This window comes from Arachis hypogaea, chromosome 18, assembly GCF_003086295.3.
Source record: "Arachis hypogaea cultivar Tifrunner chromosome 18, arahy.Tifrunner.gnm2.J5K5, whole genome shotgun sequence".
Lineage (NCBI taxonomy): Eukaryota > Viridiplantae > Streptophyta > Magnoliopsida > Fabales > Fabaceae > Arachis > Arachis hypogaea.
Genome location: NC_092053.1, coordinates 98,375,225 through 98,394,586, shown reverse-complemented (window position 1 = coordinate 98,394,586; position 19,362 = coordinate 98,375,225). Strand labels below are relative to the sequence as shown.

Below are 19,362 nucleotides of genomic sequence, written 5' to 3'. Positions count from 1 at the left end.
AATAAACAGACACTCATACTAACAAAAAAAAACTCCACATAACACTTAAATGACTTGTAATGAAAGAAAGCTCATAAAGACAATTCACCAATTATCATTTGATTATTAAGGAATGAGACCACCTCTTATTTATTGCTTGGTTCTTCTTAATTCTTGGGATCCTGCTTCTTCTTGCTTCCTGCCTCTTTTTGACCACTTGTGCTTCCTTTGTCTTTTCTTATGAGCTTTTTCCAGAATCCAGCCTTTTTCATTGTTTCTTCCACTCCTTTTTCAAGGATCATTGCCTTGTTTATTTCTCCTTCTTTCTTCCCTTTGAAATACTCATCAAAAGCTGGGAATGCTGGGTCCATCTTGTGTAGATGTTCCCCTATGTAGTTAAGCTTGATTTGCAAACTGATGTTGTAATCAGCTTGAACTGAGTATTTTGCATTCTGTAAAGTGGTGGCTTCCTTGATTGCCAAGACATTGGCATCTTGGTGTTGGCATATGTGGCTGAAGGATTCCTGTAAGTGTAAATTCTGTTCCCTTTGCAGATCCAAGAATCTTGATTCAAAGTTCCTTTGCATATCCATCATTTTTAGGTGAAAGTCCTCTTGTCTCTCCTGAGACCTCATGTATTGTTGAGACATTCCTTCCATGATTTCCTGCATTCTGCTCATATCCATGGGGTCTCTAGGAGTTCGTTGTCTTCTTTCTGGAATTGCTTGCTCTTCTTGCTCTTCTTCTCTGTCTTCTCCTTCCTGTCCTTCTTGTTCAGCTTCTTGCTCTTCTTCCGCTTGTTGCCCTTCTTCATTTCTTCTTTTTGTATGTCTTGGAGGAGTTGGGCCAAGAGTCATTCTGTACGCAGTTATGGCCAATCCAGGATATAGCCAATTAGGTCTTTCATCTTCAAGTGGTACTTGGGCATCGATGCATAGTCTAATGATGGTGCTAGGGAAGTGGAGCCAGGATTCAGGATCACTTTTCTCACTAAACTCTTGTATCTGTTCAGCAATGAGTTTATGAACTTTGATCTCCCCTCCCACCATAATGCAATGAAGCAAGATGGCTCTTTTAGGGACTATTTCTGAAGAGTTTGCAGTGGGTAGGATGGATCTCCTAACTATTGCATACCACCCTTTAGCTTCAGGTGTAAGGTCTCCCCTTCTCAAGACTCTTGGAGCCCCTCTTGTTTTTCTCACCCATTCAGCTCTGATGGCACAAAGGTCTTCAGCAATAGTTGCATAGTCAGGTTCTCCTATCATCCTTTCTTCATAACTTGCTTGGCTGAAATGTATGTTTTTCAAGCCAAGGGTTTTCATGATTGCTTTGGGACTGAAGTCAACTTCCACCCCTCTCACATAGCTTTTGTATGTGGGTTTCTTGGTTGGATCCTCCCTTACTGCATTTGCATAAAACTCTTTCACCAAGTTGATGTTGATTTTAGTGATTGGCTTAGTCAGGAGCTCCCACTTCCTCTTTTTGATCTTTTCCCAAACACCTGGGAACTCATCCTTTTCAAGGTCAAAGGGAACCTCAGCTAGTACCGTTTTAGGTCTCATCCATTCGGCTTGAATCTCATGGAAAACTGATCTGTATCTCCATGCATCGAATTCCCTGTTTTCCTCCATTGGCTGCTTGTCTTTTCTCCTTTTGTGGCTAGATGAAGCTGCCATTGGTTCTTTAGTTTTGGTAAGTGACAAGCTAAAGTTGACAAGGTGAAGCAAGAAGTGTTGTTGGAAGTGTGGGGAGGTTGTTTTCGGCAAGAGATAGTTTATGCTATGATGAAGGAAATGTGCATGAAGGAGATTTGGTGGTGTTGAACTTGTTCCCCTAGTGGTTCTTTATAGTGCCCGTAAGTGCAAAATGGACGGCTAGGGTGATTTGTGCAGGGTGGCTTGATGGTAAATATATGAATTAGGGAGAAGGACGAATTGCTTTTCATTTTCTTGGAAGTATTCTGGGTGCATTAGGTTGTACATGTAGCTATCTTTTCTTGCAGAACTTCCTTTTCCCATGTGTTAGTTTCAAAGACTTGTGAATTTTCTTTTTGACCAAGCATCGTACCTCCCTTTGTCTTTTTCCTCCATTTTTGTCTTTTCTTTTGTACCTGCACAAACAAACAAGTTTGCTATCATTTTTCGGTCCATGTGAATTATGAATAGTACTTGCACATGTAAATCAATGATTGTCTTTATGAGCTTATAGCCGTGACTTCTACATGTATGCACACTTATTATTTGGACACCAAACTTAGTGTTTGGTCAAGTCTCCTGATGACATGAAATCCATATTGGTTGTCCTTAATGAATGTGCTTAATTCTAATAAATCATAGTCACCTTGGCTCTTTGATTCTAAACAAATTTACTACCCTAAGTAATTGAAACCAAAGCATTAAAACATGCGAATGGTATACTTGTCATAAATTTTGAAATCCAGAGGAACTTCTTGCTTTTCATAAACTGTGTTCAAGAGGAACACCAAACTTAATGTTTGGTCGTGCACCTTGAATGAAAGATGAAATCCAATTTGAGTAAGATTTGGGAGTGCCTTCAGGCACACCAAACTTAAAGACCAATTGTAATTTACATGCAAAGTTTAGTGCACTTTATCAATAGTTGTCCTGAGGATTCAAGTTCATGCATAAGAAACCATGCTTTATTAGATGTAAAGCAAAGCACTAAAGATTAAGGATACTAAAAACATGGGTTGCCTCCCATGAAGCGCTTCTTTAACGTCACTAGCTTGACGGTTGTCCCTTGTTAGGGTGGATTGTAGTGCTTGACGTCTTCTCCTCTCACTATGCAAACGTCCCCACTTGATTCCTTCATGTCCTCTAAATGTTCCATAGAAAGAACTTTCCTGATTGTGAACACTTGAGGGCGCTGGGAAGGAATTGTTTTGAGGCCAGGTGGGATTGGCAGATAATGACTTGATATCACTTTATCTCCCGGAGAGAAACCTTCAGTGGGAATTTTCTTGTTTCTCCACCCTCTTGGCAATTTCTTTACAATTCTTCCCTTTCTCTTGAAGCTTTCTTCATTGACCCTTATGCCGGGAGGATCCTTCTGATCTGTTTCTGTTGATTCTTGTGGCTTTAACTCTTGCAATTCTTGTTTGCTTTCCAAGGACTGTTTCAGAGTTTCAGCTGCTGGATTACTTTCCTCCAAACACCGATGGCTACTATCATCCTTAGGCTTTTCAGGTTCTGGTTCAGGCTCAGATGCAGGTTTGAAAACTTTGAAAATGAGCTGTTCATCATGTATTCTCAGAATTAGCTCTCCTTGTTCTACATCTATGAGCGCTCTAGTAGTGGCTAGAAATGGTCTGCCCAGAATGATAGGGTGTAAGTAGCTTTCCTCCATGTCCACAATGACAAAGTCTGTGGGGAAGTAATAATCCCCCACTTTCACCAGCACATTTTCAACTACCCCTTCAGCTTGCTTCTGAGTTTTGTCAGCCAGTTGTATGATTACATCAGTGGATCTCACCTCATTCAGTTGTAGCCTCTTCATAAGAGTTAGAGGCATCACATTTATGCTAGCTCCTAGATCACAGAATCCTCTGTCAATTTTTGTTTCCCCTATGATGCAAGGGATATGAAAACTTCCTGGGTCCGTTTTCTTAGAGAGTGTGTCCTTCTTGATGAGAGCACTGCATTCTTTGTTCATTGTTATCGTTTGTCCTCCATTCAAAACTCTTTTCTTGCTTAACAATTCCTTTAAATACTTGATGTGTGTAGGCATTTGATGGAGAATCTCAAGAAAGGGAATATTGACATGGAGAGAGTTAAATGTCTCTAAAAACCTTGAATAGGTTTTCCCTTTTTCACCTCCTCCTAACCTCTGAGGAAATGGTGCTTTTGGTTGGTATATTTCCAGCATGCCTTTTTGCAGTTCCTTGGCTTGCTCAGTTTCACTTTCCTGCTTAGCTTCTTCCACACCTTCCTTCAAGATTTCTGACTCCTGCTCTGAGGGCCTGATTCCTTCTTCTTCTGAGACTTCCTTCAATATGGTGATGGCCTTGCATTCTTCCCATCTCACTCTCTTTTGTTCCCCTTTTGGATTCTTTTCTGTGTCACTAGGGAACACTGCAGTTGATTTCGGGGTCTGTTGAGATAGCTCTCCTACTTGAGACTCTATCCTCTTGAGTTTTTCACCATGGTTCCTTAAGGTAGCTCTCACATCATCCCTGAAGCTTTTCAATTCGGTTATGTCTTGACTCATGGTTGCCATCATTCCTTCTATCCGGTTTAATTGATCTTGAAATTGTTGGTTCGGATTAGGTTGGGTAGGTTGATTATTTTGGCCATGATATGATGGTTGGGAGTAAGTGTTTTGTGTGGCTTGGTATGATCTTTGGTTGGAGTTTTGGTATGTGGAATTGTTATGTTGGTTGTGGTTGTAAGGCTTGTGGTTTTGTGGTTGGGTCTGTTGGTTCCCCCACCCAAAGTTTGGGTGATTTTTCCATCCTGGGTTGTAAGTGTTGGAGTGTGGATCATATGATTGCCTTTGTTGGTTTCCCACATAGTTGGCCTCTTCCCAATCACCTCCTTCAATGCTTACTTCCTCTTGATCTTGTGTGTGTATTGCAGCTACTTGCTTTGTTTCTAATTGCCTGGTAAGCTCTGCTAGTTGCTTGGCAAACACCTTGTTTTGGGCTAGAATTGTATCAACATGGTTCAGCTCCATGACTCCCTTAGTGTTGTGCCTTTCTGATGCATAGTAGTACTCATTCTCAGCCACTGTCTCAATCACTTCAATGGCCTCTTCCACAGTCTTTTTCCTGTTCAATGAACCTCCTGATGAATGGTCTACAGCCTTCCTTGATTCATAAGACAGTCCATCATAGAAAATATGCAATTGCACCCAATCATGGAACATGTCTGGTGGGCATTTCCTTGTCAAATCCTTGAATCTCTCCCATGCCTCGTAGAGAGTTTCACCATCTTGTTGTCTAAAAGTCTGAACCTCGGATCGAAGCCTATTGACCTTTTGTGGGGGGTAGAAACGTGCCAGAAACTTGCTTTCCACCTCATCCCATGTTGTTAGACTCCCCCTTGGGAATGATTCCAGCCACTTAGCTGCTTTGTCCCTAAGTGAAAATGGGAATAAAAGCAGTTTATAGGCATCTTCCTGGACTCCATTGGACTTCACAGTGTCACAAATTCTCAGGAATTTTGTGAGATGTTGGTTGGGATCTTCATTAGCACTCCCACCAAATGAACAATGATTCTCCACAAGTGATATTAGCTGTGGTTTGAGTTCAAAATTGTTGGCCTGAATGGGTGGTTTCTGAATGCTGCTACCACAATTCCCAGAGGTTGGGTTTATGTATGAACTAAGAACCCTCCTCTCAGGAATGGCATTGTTTCCATCAGCTCTCTCATGGTTGTGAACTTCTCTATCCATGTTGAGATCTAGAGCTTCCTCAAAATTGTCCTCAGATTCTCCTTCAGATTCCTCTTCTCCCAGTACTCTCTTCCCTCTTGCTTCCCTTCTCAGTCTATGAAGGGTCCTCTCTGGTTCGGTATATGGAGGAGTTGATGTCTCTCCTCTCCTACCTGTCATACAAGAACACAACACAGGCAACAAACAAGTGAAATACTCCTGGTTAATGGAAGAGTATGGTTAGAGCAATTGAGGAATTAATTCAAACAGTTAGTGAGTCAGTGGGTTAGTTGCTTGAATTTAAAGGCATAAAGAAAGAAAACATGTGCAGAAATTAAAATTCAACAAGTAACTTGTACTGAATTAATCAAAACAAAAAAAAATGCTCAATCTAGTTAACTTCCAATTTGAGAATTGTCAATCGAAAACCAATCCCCGGCAACGGCGCCATAAACTTGATGCACATAAACTAGTTATGCTACGATTTAGGAAATTGCACGATCGGCAAAATTCCTTCCGGCAAGTGCACCGGTTATCGTCAAGTAAAAACTCACAATAGAGTGAGGTCGAATCCCACAAGGATTGGTTGAGTGAGCAATTCGGATTAGAAGTGTGTTCTAGTTGAGCGGAATCAAGATTTAGATGAGAATTGCGGAATGTAAAATTGGCGGGAAAAGTAAATGACAAGAAATTGAAATGGCGGAATCTTAAATTGCATGAATTAAAGAGCAGAAACTAAATTGCTGAAATTAAAAGGGAATGGGGGTGATTGCATGAATTGAGTTGCAGAATGTAAAGAGAAAGTGGAAATCAGAAATGGGGAATTCATTGGGTGTTAGGAGATATTGAGATCTCCGAATCAAAACATGTATATCTCTTCCTCAACCAATGCATTCATTGAATTTTGCTTGGCAATCTTATATGATTGGATCCCAATCCCTTGGCTCACCAATTCTCTCTAAAAACAAACAAATTCCCAATCCCTTGGTTTAAATGTTCATAAGAAGAGATGATGCTCGATCACTGATTATACCACACAGTTTCATGAACCACAATTTGGTAGGATTACATGTCACAATATCCATCCAAACCCCAATCCAATTCACTGTGAGAAAGCTTCTCTAGCATGAATCCTCCATTCCTTTCCCAAGGTTCCGAAGGATTCCAATTATGGGTAGTTTCTTTCCCAAGACAACTACCCAATGGAATTAGAACGAGAAGCTTTCTAACAAAATTCAAGAGAAAAGATTGAAGAAGAAGATAAACTATTATTGATTCATTGAATTACAATAGAGCTCCCTAACCCAATGAAAGGGGGTTTAGTGAGTCATAGCTCTCAATTCAATTACAAAGAAACGAAAACTAGCTAAATGCAAAAGTAAAAGTTCCAAAAGTCTCCAAGTCCTTTTCTAACTTAAATTCTATCCTATTTATACACTTTCTATATTGAGCTTCTGTTGTGTTTCTTGGGCTTTGAGGCCTCTCCCTGCTTTCCTTTTGCCTTGGGTTTATGATCCATAATCTTGATGAGGCTGTTGATCCAAATTCTGTAACATTCATTGAGCCAAATTAGTGATAATCAAATAATGACACATGACTCAACAAATTGAAATTTCAGACTCATCAATCCTTCAGGCCCAATCCCATAAACCATGATATTCAATTGGGTTTCATACCAGAATAAGTTTAAGTTAATGTGTGTGCTCAAAGACTAACTTAAACCGCACTATTTTTGGCCCAGAAACCTTTTCCAAGAGTGGCGTTTAAGTTGCAGTTTAAGCTTAAACTGCAGCTTAAACGCCAGACACTTCCAGTGAGGCCTTTTGTAGAAGCACGTTTAAGCTTCAGTTTAAGGTTAAACTGAAGCTTAAACGTGGAAATGGAAGAAGGCAGCCCTGGAGAGTCATGTAGTCGAACACGTTTAAGCTTCAGTTTAAGGTTAAACTGAAGCTTAAACGTGGATATAGGAAGGGCAGCCCTGGAGGTCGAACACGTTTAACCTCCAGTTTAAGGTTAAACTGGAGGTTAAACGTGGAAATGGAAGGAGGCATCCTGGAGGTCGAACACGTTTAACCTCCAGTTTAAGGTTAAACTGGAGGTTAAACGTGGAAGCTTAGAAGGATAGCCCTGGAGGTGTCGAACACGTTTAAGCTCCAGTTTGAGGTCAAACTGGAGCTTAAACGTGGAAATGGAGAGAGCAACCCTGGAGGAGAAAACTTGGTCGAACACGTTTAAGCTCCAGTTTGAGGTCAAACTGGAGCTTAAACGTGGAAATAGCTCCCTGGTGCTTTTCCCATTCTGGCGTTTAACCTCCAGTTTAAGGTTAAACTGGAGGTTAAACGTGGAACTCCTTCCTGAGTGCATTATCATTCTGGCGTTTAACCTCCAGTTTGAGGTCAAACTGGAGGTTAAACGTGGAATGCTTCTTTGGTGAGACTTTTCATTCTGGCGTTTAACCTCCAGTTTAAGGTTAAACTGGAGGTTAAACTTCAATTCCAGCATTTCTTAGCCTTCATGATTCTGGCGTTTAAGCTCCAGTTTAGGCTTAAACTGGAACTTAAACTCCACATGTGATATTCAAGCTTCCTTTATTGATTTTGTTGCTTCCTTGCTTAGCCTTTTCTTCCCTGAAATCATCCAAACAATTGCATCAAAGTCTTGCAAAATTTCATGAGAATTCTTCCATTCATAGCATTCAAGTAATATAACTAAAACAAATGGAATTTGCATTAAAATCATACTGTTTGGATGGTTCATTGCTTTGTTCTTCATTTAACCATTTTTGGTTACTTTAAGCTCAAGAAAATGCATAAAACAACTAAAACTAACAGAAAAATGCTAGTGAAACTAGCCTAAGATGCCTTGGCATCAGTTAGTACGGGTATTAAACAGGTTTATTGTAGAATCAGAGTATGAGTTATACCTGGGTGCTCCAATTTATTTATAGTGGTTGTAGAGTGACCTTTCTAGATAAGATAAGTTAGTTATCTTATCTTATCTTTATCTTTGAGTTGAGGTAAGCTTATCTTCAAGGGAATCGCCCTTATCTCTATAGGCTTGGACGACCTGTGGATTTGGGTCGTGTTCCTCTATTTGGGCCCTTTATTGGGCTTTCCTGTCGATTTGGCCGACCTCTTTGAGAAGAGGTCGAATAGCCTGACCTGAAGAGGTCGGTCGCTTTGTCACTAAACATCTCGGGTCGGATAGCTCAGCCCAGGGTGTGAACAGCATCCTTGGCTTGGTAACTCCCTGCTATTCGTGAGGTGACTACCTGTGAGTCACTGAAGATGATAAGCTTTTGAGCTCCAACCTCCTTAGCCAGCTTCAAACCAGCTAGTAGTGCCTCATACTCAGCTTGGTAGTTTGAGGCAGGAAACCCGAATTTGAGGAAAAGTTCAATTTGGGTTCCCTGGTCGCTTTCAATTATCACGCCTACGCCACTTCTGGTTTTGTTTGAGGAGCCGTCTATGTAGAGATTCCACTCTGTAGATATTTCTGGGATGTCCGTAAACTCTGCAATGAAGTCAGCCAGATATTGTGATTTGATGGCTGTTCGACCTTCATATTGAAGGTCAAATTCGGACAACTCGACTACCCATTGTAAGATTCTCCCTGCTAAGTCTATTTTCTACAGAATGCTTTTTATGTGCTGGTTGGTCCGAATCTTGATGATGTGGGCTTGGAAATATGGGCGGAGTCATCGAGATGTTAGTATGAGAGAATAAGCGAATTTTTCTATCTTTTGATAGTTCAATTCGGACCCTTGTAATGCTTTGCTGATGAAGTATATAGGTTGTTGTCCATTGTCATCTTCTCGGACCAGTGCTGAGGCTATTGCCCGATTTCCTACTGCGAGGTATAAAACAAGTGGTTCTCCTTCTCATGGCCGAGTTAGAATAGATGGTTGTCCCAAGAACCTTTTGAAAGCCTGGAAGTCCTGCTCGCAATCTGTTGTCCATTTAAACCTCTTTCCCTTCCTTAGAGTTGCATAGAAGGGGAGAGATCTTATTGCCGATCCAGCTAGAAATCTGGACAAGGCTGCCAATCTTCCATTGAGTTATTGTACCTCTTTAACGCTGGTCAGACTCTTCATGTTGAGTATGGCCTGGCATTTATCTGGATTTGCCTCAATTCCTCTTTGTGTGAGCATAAAACCCAAGAATTTGCCAACTTCTACTGTGAAGGTGCATTTTGCAGGGTTAAGTCGCATACCATGCATTCTTATAGTGTCGAATACTTGGGTGAGGTCGGACAGCAACGACTCTTCGCTTTGGATTTTTATTAACATGTTGTCCACGTATACTTCCATGATTTTCCCGATGTGATCTGTGAAGACCTTATTGATTAATCTTTGATAAGTGGCTCATGCGTTTTTGAGTCCGAATGGCATGACGATGTAGCAGTAGTTTGCTTTCGGCGTTAAAAATGAGGTTTTTTCTTGGTCAGGTGGGTACATCGGGATTTAATTGTATCCCGAATAGGCGTCCAAAAATGAGAGGTATTTGTATCTGGAGGAGGCATCTACCAGGGCATCGATACTTGGGAGTGGATAAGGATCTTTGGGGCAGGCTTTGTTGAGATCAGTGTAGTCGGTGCACATCCGCCACTTCCTATTTATTTTTTTACCAGGACGACATTAGCTAGCCATAGTGGGTACTTAACTTCTCTTATGAATCCTGCCTCCAGTAGTGCTTGTACCTGCTCTTCCACAGCTCGGGATCGTTCTGGTCTGAGCTTTCTATGTCTCTGCTGTATTGGCTGAGATCCTGGGTAGACTACTAACTTGTGGCACATTAACTTAGGGTCTATGCCTGGCATGTCTGCGGCCTTCCATGCAAAGAGGTCGATATTGTCTCATAAGAACTGTATGAGTGATTCTTTTATGTCTCATTTTAGGATTGTGCCGATATTAGTTGTTTTGTCTAGGACATCTCTGATTTGGACTTTTTCTATTTCGCCTTTGGGTTGTGGACGAAGTTCTTCCCGCCCTCGAACTCCTCCGAGTTCGATGGTGTGGATTTCTTCTCCTCTGCTTCTAAGGTTTAAACTTTCGTTGTAACATAGGCGTGCCGTCTTCTGGTCTGCTTTTATCATAGCTATTCCTTCTGTGGTTGGGAACTTCATGCACAAGTGTGGGGTCAAGACTACTGCGCCGAGCTGATTTAACGTTGTCCGTCCTATTAGGGCATTGTAGGCTGAACTCACGTCGACCACGATGTAGTCTATATTGAGTGTTCTTGACCGGTTTCCTTTTCCAAAGGTTGTGTGCAGTGAGATGTATCCAAGTGGTTAGATTGGAGTGTCTCCCAGCCCGAATAGGCTGTTCGGGTATGCTCTGAGTTCTTTTTCTTCCAAGCCGAGTTTGTCGAAGGCGGTTTTGAATAAGATATCAGCCGAGCTTCCCTGGTCTACCAGTGTGCGATGGAGATTAGCGTTGGCCAACATGATAGTGATGACCATAGGATCGTCATGTCCCGATATGATGCCAACTGCATCCTCTTTAGTGAAAGTGATAGTAGGGATGTCGGGTGCTTCTTCTCCTCCATCAATATGATATACCTCTTTAAGATGTCTTTTGCGAGATGATTTAGAGATTCCTCCTCTCGCAAATCCTCCGTGTATCATATGGACATGTCTCTCTGGTGTACGAGGTGGTCGTTCAGTTCATCCCACATCTTCGTCCCTTCTTCTTTTTCTTGGCTCATCTGTTCGGTTGGCTAAATATGGATCTAGTTTTCCTTCTCTTACCAGTTTTTCTATGACATTTTTCAAGTCGAGCTGTGGGTATCTTTCTTGCTTTTAAGCGGGTGAGCTGTGGGTATCTTTTCAGTATGGCATACTTCTCGATAGACATCTACAAGAGACACCCGAAGAGGGGTGTAATTGTGGTATTTTTAATCTTTTCTCCATGATGATCTTATGTTTTCTTATACTCTTTGTCCTTATCTCGGGAGGAGTAGGAGAATCCTGATTTTGAGGTCTCTCCTAGTCGAGAGTTTTCTCCATGTTGATGTATTTCTCTGCTCGTTCTTGCACGTCATTCAGGGAGGTGGGATGTTTTTTCGATATTGAGTGACTAAAAGGCCCCTCTCGTAAGCCGTTACCCATAATGGCGGCTTCAGTTGACAGACTTTGTATGTCCAGACATGCTTTATTGAATCTTTCCATGTAGCTGTGGAGACTTTCCCGATCTCTTTGCTTGATTCCTAATAGACTTGGGGCATGCTTAGTTTTGTCTTTCTGGATGGAGAATCTGGCTAGAAACCTTTTGGCAAAATCGTCAAAACATGAGATGGACCTAGGAGGCAGGTTGTCGAACCATCTAATTGCTGTCTTTGTTAAGGTAGTCGGAAAGGCTTTGCAGTAGACTGCATCTGAGGCGTCAGTAAAGTACATTCTACTTCTGAAATTACTGAGATGATGGCTAGGATCTGATGTGCCATCGTATAGAGTCACGTCGGGAGGTTTGAAATATTTCGGGATTTTGGCTTTCATTATCTCTTTGGTGAACGGATCTTGATCCTTACGAGAGCTACCCGGATCGAGTAGTTTTGGCCTTGAGATCTGCTTCGAGCTTTAGGAGCTTGTCTTCTAACTCACGGCGTCGCCTAGCTTCCCTTCGTAGGTCTCTTTTGGTTTCCCGTTGATACTCGACCTCTTTTTCGAGTTGTTTTAGGCAATCCTGAAGTGCCTCTATGGCTCCCGTGTTTGGTGAATTCTTGTCTTTGTTAGATTGAGAAGCGTCGTCTATTGTGACCTCCGCCTTCTTATGTGGCATTTTGTTCTCCAAATTAGAGGTGTGGTCGTTGTCAAGGTTGTCCACCATGATGATGGGATGACTTCCAGGTCCCCGGCATTGGCGCCAATGTTCCAAGGGTTACTTGAAACTGTAGGTCGATCTCGGACGAGATCTTCAGTACTGACCGGAGCTGACGTGTCCGGCTGGTGAGTGGTGACCAGAACTGTCGTGTTCGACTTGTTGTGCTGGCTATGCTGTTGATCCTCTGTCACCGAAGGGTGGGGGTACCTGCAAGGGACTCCGATGCTTAAGAGGTCGGGTAGTCCTGACCTAAAGAGGTTGGTCGACTTGTCGTCAAACATCCCGGGTCGGACAGCTCGACCCAGGGTATGAACAGTAGGCTATTTGGGATAAGTGAGCTAATAAAATAATGGCCTCATTCATATGCATGCATATAACACATTAAATATTGAACATATAGGATGGAACAAACTATAGATTACAATCATAGAGAAGAAAACACACAAGAATAAAATATTATGGTTAAATAGTGTAACCATGTAATTAAGCTCAAGTCTCACGGGTTGTGTGTTCTTTGCTATAATTCATGTTCCAATACAATCTTCAAACAAGTTTAACACAAGGGTTTTGATTTAAACTAGTGAAATGCTTCAAAAATAGGGTCTTAAAAAGAAACTTATTATTTTTCAACCAAACATAACATGCACGCAAATACCTATTACTATGCAATCTATCCTATCCTAACAAAAGAAAAATAACTAATTTATTGGTGCTAAGAAAGAGCAGTTACCTCCAGAAGTCAGGTACTGACCGACCTCCCCACACTTAAAGCTTGGCACCGTCCTCGGTGCCATCAGTCAGGAACAGAGGGGTGCTGGTATTAGCATCTCCATAATTGGGACCATCATGGCTCTTTATTCTGGTAAATGAAGTGGAGTCCGGGTGTCTGGATCTTCTTCAGGTGTTGAAAGTGCTTGTGCTTTTCGTTCCTCTCCTCGCCAGTGGCTTGTCAGAGGCTTTCTCTTTACCTTTATTGGTGGCTGTCCTGAAAAGGAAAAAAGTAAGTAACATTTAAAGCTAAAGGTTAGAGCAAGGAAGAGGATGGTACAAGTGATAATCAATGCACGGTAAGGAAGGATGTCGTTAACACATGGTCGCGACTACATGTGATAAGTTCATCAATGGAAATATAGCAAGTGCATGTTATGGCAAGTAAATGTAAGATGTTTATTGGTATGCTGGAAAAGGCATGAGTAGCATAGATCAAGCATTAATTGCCCAATTTGATTATCAAGTGTTTCAAACTAACAACCTGTTTGTATTGACAATTATATTCAATGAATAATATATAAAAAGGGATTTTGTGAAAAACAGGCATTAGAGTAGAAGAACAGAATATTTAAGTATGCACAATGCCTTACGGGCTTTTCCACAAACACTTAGCATGCATGGTAAATATGTTATTGAAAGTATTAAATTGAACATGCAAGCAACCCTTAAGAAGTAATATTAATTATCAAAAAATTCTTTAATAATCCACAAGCAATTATAGAAGAAAAGAATTACCCAATTAAATTTCTAACACCAATTAAAAGAATAAAAAGGAAAAGAAGGAAAAAGGAAACATAGATAATGAAAGTAAAAAGAAAAAGAAGAAGAAAACATTAATAAAAAAAATAAAAAGTAAAGAGGGAAGAAGAAAAGAAAATAACCTTGATGATGAATGTGAAAAAGAAGGCGGGAGAAAGTAAAAAGTGAGAAAGAATAAAGAAAGAAGAAGGAAGAAGAAAAAATTAAGAAGGGAAAAGAAAAAATTAGGATTGGGGAAGAAAAGATAAGAATTCTAGCGTAGGTATAGTAAAATTATGCGTCGCATGCGACGCGTGCGTGTGGAGCACGCGTTCGTGTGGTTGGCGCTATTTTCAAGTGACGCGTACGTGTGGGTGACGCGTGCACGTGACCTGAATTGTGCTATTGGCGCGAGAGCAGCCTCGCGTACGCACAACTCTCTGTTTCGTTCGCATATTGCAAAAATTTTGGGTGACGCGTGCGCGTGGGTGACGCGTACGCGTGAATGGCCTCTTTTTGAAAAATGACGCGGACACGTGGGGCATGCGTTAGCGTGATAGGGCTTATGCTTCCAGCACCATTCCAGCCCCACTCTATCATAACTCTCTGCCATACACCTATTTACGTCGATTTTGTAGAGTCACGCGTGCGCGTGGATGACGCGCACGCGTGGAGGGCTTATTTTTCAGGTGACATGGATGCGTCAGGGACGCGTTCGCGTGGGCATGTTTGTGCCTAAGGCACGCCTCCAGCCATGCTCCCGCATGACTCTCTGCTTCTTTTTTTCCTTGTTCAAATGCACCTATGACGCGGACGCGTCAGCGACGCTTGCGCGTTGCGTGCATTTTTTTTATGCAGTATACAAATGCAAAATCAAACTATATGCAGAGATTATGAGAAGAGTCACTAAGAAAAATAAAGTAGAATAAAATAAAACAAAACTAAGACTGAAACGGAATGATCATACCATGGTGGGTTGTCTCCCACCTAGCACTTTTAGTTAAAGTCCTTAAGTTGGACATTTGGTGAGCTCCTTGTCATGGTGGCTTGTGCTTGAACTCGTCTTGAAATTTCCACCAATGTTTGGACTTCCAATAAGCTCTATCAATACCAAGTAAATTTCTCAAGCTTTGATGGGGTTCTTCACAAGCGTTGAGCTCCCAAATTTGATCCTCATATATTCCCGGATCCCAAATCTTGTTTCTACACCCGTCTTCAAGTGGATCATGATGATTCCATCCGGGTGGTTCTGCCTTAAAATTCTCATTTAGGCACCCAAACATCCTCCTAGACCCAATTAATTGAGAATTATGCCAACCCTTGTAATCAGGCCTTGAGCTTCCAATCGTAACGAACCTAGGATGGTATTGCCAACCACTACCCATCTCCCTTTTACTCTTAATGCCACAAAGAGCTCTAAGTTGACCATCTGTCTCAAGTAAATCATATTCAAGTGGGAAAGTAAAGGTCAAGGATAATAATTTTACCCATTTGAATGTTGTATTGGATGGTAATGGCTTTGGGGGAGAGGTCTCCAACAACTTTGGCAAGGTGATTTCAAGCTCCATTCCCTTGTGCTCTTCCTTGATAACTACCACCTCTTTGCAAGCTTCTTCAATCTCAACCTCTTCCTCTTGGTAGCTTTCTTCTAATTCAATCTCTTCTTCATTACTCACCAAGGGCATGGGAGGTTGTGCTTCTTCTTCTTTAATCTCCATCTCTTGATCAACCTTTGCAAAGTCTTCAACCTTGATATGTCTTGGAGGTTGTACACCCTCCTCAACATCAAATTCAAACGTGTTGGAAGGAGGTTCTATGACTGGATTTTCCCATGGAGGTTCTGCACCTCCTAAATCTTCAACCACTTCCTCTTCTTTAGTAATTTTGGCTTTCCCCACTTGCTCTAGTACAAAATCAGACTCCTCCTTGATGTCTTCCTTTCTATGACAACTCCTTTCAACTATTCTTTCATCTTCAAGGGTCTCTCCTACCGCTACCTTTAGGGCCTCCTCTAGCTTCTTATGAAGTATGGATTCGCGAAGATGATTCCTTCTCTCTTGTTCCATGTCAATAGCATAACTGGGATCATCTTTCTCTTGGATTGATGGATATGGGCATTCTTGCACGGAGGGTGGTGGTGTGCTAAAGCTTGAGGGTTGAATATTGGAGGTAGAGGGTTGGTTCATGCGGGATATAAGATTTTGGAGTGTAGAGGTAAGACCAATGATATTAGAGATGAGTGTGTCGTTATCCAATGGAGGTTGGGTTAGATAGGAGGGTTGAGAGAGGGCTCATAATACAGAGGTGGTTCTTCTTGATAAGGATATGGAGATGGTGAATATTGAAGTGGTGGTTCTGGGTGTAGTTCATATAGAGGTGAATGGTGGAAAGAGGCTTATGAGTATGGTGGTTCAAAGCTATGTTGAGGAGGTGGTTTATCAGCATATGGCGGGGCTTGTTGGTAACTACAAGGGGGTCCACCATATTCATCATCTTGATATGCACCCTGGAATGGCTCTTGACCATAGTAATTTGGTGGAGGTTGGTTCTCACAAAAAGGTCCACCATAACTATTGTCTTGGTATGCATCACAGAATGGCTGTTGGTGATAGCACATTGGAGGGGGTTGTTGCCAAGAGGGTTGATCAAATCCTTGTGGCTCCTCCCATCTTTGATTCTTCCAACCTTGATGCCTATTTTCATTATAGTTTCCATTCCTTACAACAACATTGGAACCAAACTTGAAACCAGAGGGGTGAGAATTCATAGTAGCTAAAGAAACAAAAACTAATAAAAATTAATGAAATAAACTCCTAAAACTAGAAACACGAACAAAGAAACGAAAAAGCAAATATTTACAATAACCAATAATAAGGCACACGTTTGCAATTCCCCGGCAACGGCGCCATTTTTGACGAACGGATTTTTGCTAGTAAAGAATTCACAATTTAGTTCTCGTTGCTAGTATAGTTTCTAAACCAGCAAAGAATCCTTTTGTACAAAAGTTTGGTTGTCACAAGTAACAAACCCCTAATAAAATTGATAACCGAAGTATTCAAACCTCGGGTCGTCTCTCAAGGAATTGCAGGGAAGTATGTTTTATTATTGGTTATGGAAAAAGTATATTTTTGGGTTTTTGAAATAAGGAACAAGTAATTTAAATGGCAAGAAAAATAAATTAATAATTAGAAAAACTCTTGGCAAGGTATGAGAATAGGAAATCCCATCCTAGTTATTCTTATCAGGTGTGATGAGAATTGTTTATTGCTCCCACTTAGTTAACCCTTACTAAATAAAGGAAAGTCAAGTGGACTAATCAACTTGATTCCTCAAGTCCTAGTCAACTCCTATGGAAAGACTAGCTTTAGAGGGATCCAAATCAATCAACAATTCCCAAGTTTCAATCAACAGCTGAGTTTGATAACTCAAGTGTCACCAATTACTTAACCAAAGCCAAAAGGGAGAAAAATCTAAATTATTTATATCATAAATGGAAGAAAATAATCATAATTCTAAAATACCTCGAATTGTATTAAATAGGAAATAAAATTAAACATAGGAATCCAAAAACCAATTTGGCAACATCAAGTAATCAACTAAGGTAATAAAATAAATAAAAGTAGAAGAGAAACTAAAGTAAAGGAACATTAAACCTAGAATGAAGAAATAACCATAAACTAAGAGAAATCCTAATCCTAAAAACCTAAGAGAGAGAGGAGATAACCTCTCTCTCTTTCTAAAACTACATCTAAAACCTAAAATTGTGAATTATTCATGTTCTCCTCATGAATGAGTTGATTCCCTCTCTTTATAGCCTCTAATCTGTGTTTTCTGGGCCAGAAACTGGGTAAAAACGCGGCTCGAAATTGCCTCCAGCATTTTCTGTTAATTCTGCAGATCGTGCAGGTCACGCGTACGTGTCGGTCATGCGTGCGCGTCAATTGGCGAATTTCCTCATCACGCGTACGCGTCGTCCACGCGTGTGCGTCTTTTGTGCAGACTCCAATCCACGCGTACGCATCAACACAAATTTTTTCATTCCGCGCGCTCGCGTCGGCCATGCGTGCGCGTCAGTGCTCGCTGGTCATCTCCTTAATTTCTTGTGTTCCTTCCATTTTTGCAAGTTTCCTTCTCCATTTTCTAAGCCATTCCTGCCCTATGAAGCCTGAAACACTTAACATATGGATCACGGCATCGAATGGTATAAAAGAGAATTAAAATATACTAATTAAAGATCTCTAGGAAGCAAGTTTTCAATCATAAAACAAGACTAGGAAGGGATTATAAAATGATGCAAATCATATGAATAAGTGGGTAAGGACTTGGTGAAACCACTCAATTAAACACAAGATAAACCATAAAATAGTGATTTATCACACATACAGCCTGCCTGTTCCGAAGGTTACCCGAAACTGAAGGTCGATCTCGGATGAGATTTGCTATGGTAGCCGGAGCTATCGTGTCTGACTTGTTGGATCTGGTGGTGCTGCTGACCCTTGATCACCGGAGGGTGGTGGTACCTGTAAGAGACTCTGATGCTTAAGTTAGCATGGGCTTTAAGCAGGTTTTTTGTGTAGAATTAGAGTATGAGTTATACCTGGGTGCTCTAGTGTATTTATAATAGTGTGGGGGTGTCCTTTAAGATAAGTTAGTTATCTAATCTTATCTTTTAGGAGAACTACCTTATCTTTCTAGGCTTTGCCGCCTTTAGAATGGGCTGCGTTCCTTCATTCGGGCCTGCTTGGGCCTCTATGGCGATTTGACCGAACTCTTTAAGGAGAGATCGGGGGCGACCAACCTAAAGAAGTCGGTCGCTCTTGTCTTCAATCAGCTCGGGTTGCATAGCTCGACCCAAGGTATGAACATTGCCATAGAAGAAATCATTGACAGTTGGAGTAGACAGTGAGAGCGGATTGATCGAGAAGAACAAAGCATCTCCAAGCCTTAACTATCTTCTACTCATTGCATTCACCATCAATTGACTAACGTTGTTTTTATTTTACTTTTATGCATTTTAAACAACCAAACAACTTTTCTCTCCGCCTGACTAAGATCTACAAGATAACCATAGCCTGATTCAAATCACAATCCTCGTGGGATCGACCCTGACTCACTCAGGTATTACTTGGACGACCTAGTGCACTTGCTGGTTCAGTTGGGCGAAGTGTAATTTCGCGCACCAAGTTTTTGGTACCGTTGCCGGGGATTGTTCGAGTTTGGACAACTAACGGATTATCTTGTTTCTTAGATTAGGTATTGTTTTTAATTTTGTTCCAGCCTTTTATTTTCTTTAAAATTTTTTTCAAAAAACCTTTACATTTCTTTATTTAATCTTTGTTTTTGGTTTGAGTCTTTTGTTTTTGTTCTTGTTAAATTTTCGAATTTCTTGAGTCTTTCTTTTAAAAATTTTCAAAAAATAGTGTCTTTTGTTTGAGTCTTGTGTCAATCTTTAAGTTTGGTGTCTTCTTGAGTCTTTTCTTTTAATAATTTTCGAAAATTGTGTCTTTGGTTTTCAAAATTTTTAAGTTTGGTGTCCTTTGCGTGTTCTAGTTTTCTTTGAATTCTTTGATTTTTGTTCTTGGTGTTCTTGATCTTCAAGTTGTTCTTATTTTTCTTCTTGTTTTTATCTTAAAATTTTTAAGTTTGGTGTCCCTTTATGTTTT

The 19,362-nt window shown here is 40.9% G+C and overlaps 1 non-coding gene across 1 annotated transcript; it reads left to right on the top strand.

Moving 5' to 3' along the window:
- The first annotated feature begins 4,861 nt into the window (after window positions 1-4,861).
- LOC112774603 (small nucleolar RNA R71) lies at window positions 4,862-4,965 on the top strand. The gene has a single exon (XR_003189082.1). It is a non-coding gene; the product is annotated as a small nucleolar RNA R71 (small nucleolar RNA).
- Window positions 4,966-19,362: the final 14,397 nt, after the last annotated feature.